Raw genomic sequence first — 7612 nt, forward strand, 5'->3', positions numbered from 1 at the left:
GAATGTCTTTCCAAAGTAGTTTAGTTTAGTTTGTTTTGTCCACTTTGAAGGAAATTGGCCAGGTGGAAAAGACAGGACAAAAGTGAGCTCATGCATCCATGGCTGTCTTGCCTGATCCTGTTTCTCAAAGGTAGCCCCTATCCCAAATTTGATCCTTACCATTACTGTGACTATTTTTACACTTTTGAAACATACATATGCATTTCTATACATAATACATAATTCTTTAGCATGTTTCTTTTTTTTTTTAAAGAATTATTTTATTTAACTTTATTTAAATTTGACCAGAGAGGGACAGAGTGTGTTTGAGAGAGAAAGAAAGTGAGAAAGCAAGCCGCCAGTTCCTGGACTGTCAGCCATGTGAAGGTCCAGCACTCTTAACCACTATGCCACCTGCTGGCCCCTACATGTTTCTATATTTTATATAAATAAATGGCTTTGTATTACATTCTGTATGTATTTTTTATGAGAGGGAATGTGCAGGGGGAGGAGGGGTGAGAGAGCACCCCATGCACACCTGGAACTCTCCCATGTGGTCAGTCTCAGAGCATTGCACCACCTCTGCACCACTGACTTTTCCCATTGAATCTCCCTTTTTTTTTTTTTCTATATCCAGAGATTCAGATCACCACACCTGGTGTAACTCTATCCTGTGACTGCACTGTCAAGGCCAGCATGTCTGTGCATAGCCCTGCCTTAAGTCTGGAGAACTCCGTACCTTCAATCTGTCACTGTCAAAAGCTTTTGAAGACATTGAAATAAGTAAAGATTTCTTAAATAAGACTCGTAAAACACAGCTAATGTTCCCTAAAATTAACAAGTGGGATTACATCAAGCTCAAGAGACAGAGAAACAGAAAGCGAGAAATCACCCCTGGGGAAATGTCCACGCTGCAATTCCTTCTCCTCCAATCTCTTCTTGGGATCTTGGGCATGCATGCACACATGCCCAGCAATGAGGTTTAAGCCACCAGGTCCGAGGCTTGAACCTCAGTCAACTACGTGGGAGTCCAGCAATGTAATCATTATGCTATCTGCTGGCCCCATTGTGCTGTAAGTCAATACAATATGGACTTCTGTGTATATGTTATACTGATTCATCTCTCTGCTTTTATCCTTTGGAGTCTGGGAGACTCCCCAAAAAGGTAAATGATATCAAGAGTAGAACATTGTAACTGCAGACTAGTTATGTTTAAAATGCCTACGTGCAAGTCTTGCTTCTTTGGGATATCAAAATGTAGTTTGTGATGTATTAAGGATACTGTGCCCCACCAGCTGTGAATTCCGTAAGGTTCCCTTAGGGTCTTTTAGTTACTTTAGCTCTCAGAATATAGTGACAATCAATCACACACGTATGCACACACACACACACACACACTTGTTAAAATGAACTGAATCATTCATTTTCTTATATATTTTTAGACCATATTTTAATTCGGCTGTGCCTCATACTACTGATAATCATATATATCAGTGTTCAATTTATTACTTCTCATCTCCACATCTAATCATCATTACCTGCTCTGAGAAAATGATAGGGGCCCTTTTCTCCTTTGCCAGCCATCACAGTGTTAAATTTTGTCAACAGAGGGTGCTGAGGACATTGCAGGAGGAAGAGAAAAGCTCCCTGCCCACTACTATGTATTTGGGTCATTTCTCAGGTTGTGTTTGCAGTGAGAAATTCTGAGTGCAAAGAACAGGTGGACTTCCCAGCTCAGTGGATTCCCCACCTGGGATCCTCTGCAATGTTCCTGTGGGGCCTGAGCAACAAAGGGAAATGACCCAAACACGATGTTTAGCTGCTTTTTGTGCCTTGAGTAATATCATCCTCTAGCTTTGATCCACAGGTATCTTCTGCCAGCATTCATAAACAATAACAGGCTAACTTACTAGCTCAAGCAGTGGACAATCACATCTCAGTCTCCCAAAGCCAGCTAATCTCTTACAAATTCAACTCTCTGTTATATGACATAATTCTTTATATCAAACCTTCCCTGTTCAGATTACCATGTGATTTCTGTCTCCTGATTGGACCCTGACTAATGCATCATAGCTGTAGAATAATTTTTCTTACATGGCTATTCATTTACTTTAGTTAAAAAAAAAAATGCCAGAGGGTGTGTGTACTTCAGAGACAGAGAGAAAGAAGGAAATCACTGCTTCCCCATGGGGATGATTATGCTGCAATTTCTTCTCCTCTGGTTTTCCATCCTTCCAGGATTTGGGGTATACATGTGCATGGGTTCAACATGTTTCTCAAGCTTCAAGGTCTGGACTTGAACCATGAAGTTAATTGTGTGGAATCCAGCTACCTTAACCACCACACCACTGGCTCCTTTGCTCAGGATTTTGAAGCGTTTGCCTTTAAGTTATATTAAACTTCTAATAATGGATTTATGACTTCCTACTAATGGCTTGTCTTCTTTCCATTCATTACTACTCTACTCAGCATTTCTAGTGCTTGCTGTAGTGACAGCAATAATCCTTCTTTGCACCTAAGCCGTTAAATATGCCGTCATTTCTAAAATGTCCTTTGTCATCTCATCATAGGAAGGCCCATGTGTGTGCATGGCACACGCAGGCACTAATGCACATAATGGGTAGAATTATAATATGCAGCCTGTTTCTACCCACTAAAAGTAAAACTTCAAATGTTAACAAAATTGTGAGGAGGATACATATCATATTATGTAACCTTGGCATAAAGTATGTATCCTATGCATTCAAGATAGCTCACACTCACTTCCATGTTGCAATACTGGATTTTTTTTTTTTAAGGTTTTACTATAGGGCACATTTTTTTTTACCAGAGAGAGGAAGAGAGAAGAAAAGTGAGAAATCACCCTCTCCAGGAGGGGATGGCCACAAGCCCTTCTCTTCCATTCTCCTCCTTGGATTCTGGCAGGGACATATGTCAGAATTCTTGAGCCACTAGGTCCGGGTCTCAAAACTATAGTCTGCAATGTGTGAGTCCAGTTAATCATCATGCCACCTGCTGGCCTTGTGGATTTATTATTATTTATTATTTTTTTAAGACTAAGTTCATTACAGAGCTGGTTGGTTTTGAAATTTGGCTGTCATTCACTAGATAATTTCTACACCATTAAGTAGGAATAATTATGTCTATTGCACAGAGCTATCCTGAAGATTAAATGAATTAACATGCATATGAAGTATTTAGCACATGATCTGCCACATAATCATGTTGACTCAACCTATGTATGTTCAGTCAACAGAGGATCAAGTCTATGGCAACTTGATAAAACATGAACTTTCAACTAATTATGCTAATGCCTCAGCAGCTAGGCCCAGAGATCTCCTTAGATACCCCCTGACAAGGCCTGACATACTGAGTTCAAGGCCTCATTTCAGTTTTCAGTCTCAGTCTGTCTTTCCATCATGATTTTGCTATTGGAAGCTTCATCTTGGTTTATCATTTTCTTTGCTATGAAATTCTTTCAATCCTCCAAGCACAGGTTGGAAAATTTTTTGGTAAATGTTAAGAAACACCTGCCGTCTCATTGCCACTATTCAGCTTTGACGTTGCAGTGCAAACGCAGCCCGGACAACGCGTGCACAGACGGGCAGGTCCGTGTTCCAATAAAACTTTATTTGCACCAGGCAACAACATGGCGGCGTGGGCGGAGTGACAGCGGCCCCTCGGTGTGCAACCAACCCACGGCATCCGTATTGCCGCCCAAACCCATCTCCACTTTTCCAGCCCGCTACGCCGGGGAACAAGTGGCCCAGAGGGTGACCGAGAACCCCCCACAAACTGCGGCCTGGCGGAAGGAACCCCTTGCGCAGCGATCAGGCCTCGGAGGCCGAGGCAGCGCCCTGTGACCCGGAATAGCCCCCGACTTCCGGCTTTCAACTTCCGTTTCCTGCCGCCTTCATCTGCAGCCCTGAATGGTGGACGGGTCTCTGAGGCCTCACTCCATCCCCTCAGCCCCGGCCTCCGTCTTTGCCTCTCGACATGGCCAGCAGCTGCAAGGCTGGATTTATTGTCGGAGGGAAATATAAGCTGGTACGGAAGATCGGGTCTGGCTCCTTCGGGGACATTTATCTGGCGATTAACATCACCAACGGCGAGGAGGTGGCCGTGAAGCTGGAATCTCAGAAGGCCAGGCATCCCCAGCTGCTGTACGAGAGCAAACTCTATAAGATTCTTCAAGGTGGGGTTGGCATCCCCCACATACGCTGGTACGGTCAGGAGAAAGACTGCAGCGTGCTGGTCATGGATCTTCTGGGACCCAGCCTCGAAGACCTCTTCAATTTCTGTTTAAGAAGGTTCTCGATGAAAACCGTGCTAATGTTAGCTGACCAGATGATCAGTAGAATTGAATACGTGCATTCAAAGAATTTCATACACCGAGACCTTAAACCAGATAACTTCCTCATGGGGATTGGACGGCATTGTAATAAATTATTCCTTATTGATTTTGGTTTGGCCAAAAAGTACAGAGACAACAGGACAAGGCAACATATACCATACAGAGAGGATAAGAACCTCACTGGCACCGCCCGGTACGCTAGCATCAACGCGCACCTTGGTATTGAACAGAGTCGCCGAGATGACATGGAATCGTTAGGATACGTGTTGATGTATTTTAATAGAACCAGCCTGCCGTGGCAAGGGCTAAAGGCTGCAACCAAAAAACAAAAATATGAGAAGATTAGTGAAAAGAAGATGTCTACTCCCGTTGAAGTGTTATGTAAGGGGTTCCCTGCTGAATTCGCTATGTACTTAAACTATTGCCGTGGGCTGCGTTTCGAGGAAGTCCCAGATTACATGTATCTGCGGCAACTATTCCGCATTCTTTTCAGGACTTTGAACCACCAGTATGATTACACGTTTGATTGGATCATTTTAAAGCAGAAAGCGGCACAGCAGGCAGCCACTTCCAGTGGGCCAGGTCAGCAGGCCCAGACCCCCACAGGCAAGCAAACTGATAAAACCAAGAATAAGCCCAAAGGTTTCCAAGCATGAATTGAGGAACAGAAGAAGCAGAGCAGATGATGGAGCAACATCATTTCTCCCCAAATCTAGAAATTTTAGTTTATGTATGCACTACCTGATGGTTGTGGACAACTGTTTACTTGCTGTAAAGAACTTAATTTCTGTATAAACTGGCTCTGGGCAGTATTGGTAATGCTTTATCCCGAGTAATAGCAGCTGTAATTGTGAATATTAACTGAGATAGAGAAACATGGTGTCTGGTTTTCTATTCAAGTGGAAAAGTTAACTAAATGGTTCGCACACAAACTGGTGGAGAAATTGTGTATATACCGATTTATTTTTAAAACCTTTATTTTGAACTGCACTGAGATCTCATTTCAGAAGTATGGCATTGGACAGTCTTCAGCCTCACTTGTGATGGTTGTAAATGCTCACAATAGTGCATTCTTAGTTAGTTTTTTTTTTTTTTTTTCTATTCCTGGGGTTTGTAAGTTGTTCACTTAAAACTTTCTTAAAATGGTTGCCTTGACTCCAAGCCAGTTGCTAAGGTAGCAACCAAAGATTCCAGTGTAAGAGCACATGAAAGACTGTCTGCTTTACCTGTGCTAGAAATAAGAGCATCTATAGTGAAGACATAAGAAAAACTTAGTACTAGATTATCCTTAGAATTCTGTATTAAGTCTATAATTTTCTTGGTATCAAGAAACCATATTTGTCACAGAAATTTAGTTATTATCGTACAACTGAACATGTATGTATGTAGCTTAGATAAATGTGATCACTGTTAACATCTATATGATTTGAGATTTTGTTTTTATTTTGAAATAGCTTTCTTGTTTACAAGTTTATTAAAAATGAAAAAATTGGAAATAAAACAAAATCCCCTTCAAACTTAATGCCAGCAGGTGGTGGTGTGGTTAAGGTGCTGTATTCCATCTGGTTGACTGCACAGTTTGAGTCCCAGACCTGTTGGCTTGGAAAACATGCTGAACACATGTGCATGCATGCCAAAAATCCCAAGAGGCTGATTTCTCATTTTGTTTCTCTCTCCAGTTGAATGCACAGACCTTATAGAAAAGAAAACAAACAAACAACAAAAAAAAACTTATTTACAAAATCAAGTAGCAAATTTGACCTGTGAGCTATAGTTTGCTGACCTTAGGTCTGTAGTTTCTTTGCCTTTACTTTTTTGACCTGGAGTGCTGAGGCATAATCTTTTTTTTTTTTTAATTTTAAAATTTCGTTTATTAAGTTTTTTTGATGAGAGATTTTTTTTTTTCTATAGGGCACATGCTCTCGCCAGAGAGACAGAGAAAGATAAAAATAGAAAGTGAGAAATCGCCCCCTGGGGGTATGGCCATGCTGCAATCCCTTCTCTTCTACGCTCCTCTTGGGATTTTGGGCCCACACACACACACGTGCTGGCGTGAGTTTTAAGTCGCTGGATCTGGGACTCAAACCATGCTCGACTATGTGGGAGTCCAGCAACACAACTGTTATGCCATCTACTGGTCCTCTGAGGCATAGTTGGGTACTTTTCTCTATTTTAGGCCTTTAAAGAAAAAAACTCATTTTCACTAGTGGACCTTTGCCTTATTGCAGATAAAAACCTTAATCTTAAACATGTTCTTTATTCTAATAGTACTTGTCATATTTTATCATGGGCCTTCACTGACAAGTTCTCTCTGGTTCTCTGAGATACTGTAGTCACAGGTTATTATATGTATGTAGAGAATTAAGTACAAAAGAGTTTTTAGCTCAAATCTCAAAGCACATATAATTAATGGAGAAAAAAAAATGACAATTTGCTAAGTAGCATTATTTACACAGTATCAGTAAATAACCCAGAATCCTGAATCAGCTTAATTTTTAATACTTTGATGTAATCTATAATATATACTGGGTAAGCCAAAGAAAAATTGACCCCAAAATTTTTTCTTATCAATGAGAGGAAATACTTTTGAATTATATATTAAAATGTTTAATATTGGGACCAGAAGATGGCATAATGGTTACATTGATGAACTCCCATGTAGTCAACAGTGGTTCTAGTCCTGGACCTGGAACACGTTTGCATGTGTGCCCACGATCCTGAGAGAATGGAGGAGAAGGATTGCAGCATGGCCATTCCCCTGGGGGGTGATTTCTTGCTTTCTGTCTCTCTGGCTCTCAGGAGAGTGCATGTGCTTTATAGCAAAAATCTCTCTTTTAAAAAAATGTTTAATATTAGTTAAGCCATTATTTCATTATGGTTAAAGGACTTGTCGCCATAATGCAATCATGAGTGTGGTTCTTGTAAGTGAATATCATTTGGTATCTTGTAAGTTTTACAGTACTTTCTGAAATGTTCAGTCATTACCTAACATTATTATAATAATGGAAGTCAGTATAGTGAAAATATAAAATACTAGCTAGAATTAGAGAAAAAGTCTTTTATCATATTATGAATGATATAATTACTTAGAGTAATGAAATGAGCCAGTTTTAGTATTGTTGAAGGTAATATGAATGAGTGAAATGTTTTATTGAAATCAGATAGAGCATTTCCCTCATGATACTTCTTTCTTTTCTTTCTTTCTTTTTCTTTCTTTCTTTCTTTCTTTCTTTCTTTCTTTCTTTCTTTCTTTCTTTCTTTCTTTCTTTTTTAAGATAT

General features: G+C 40.3%; 1 pseudogene; it reads left to right on the forward strand.

Moving 5' to 3' along the window:
* Window positions 1-3634: 3634 nt before the first annotated feature.
* On the forward strand, window positions 3635-5557 carry LOC102492442 (casein kinase I pseudogene; annotated as a pseudogene).
* The last annotated feature ends 2055 nt before the right edge of the window (window positions 5558-7612 follow it).

The sequence above is a fragment of the Tupaia chinensis genome, unplaced genomic scaffold (assembly GCF_000334495.1).
Source record: "Tupaia chinensis unplaced genomic scaffold, TupChi_1.0 Scaffold146907_1, whole genome shotgun sequence".
In the NCBI taxonomy this organism is placed as follows: Eukaryota; Metazoa; Chordata; class Mammalia; order Scandentia; family Tupaiidae; genus Tupaia; species Tupaia belangeri.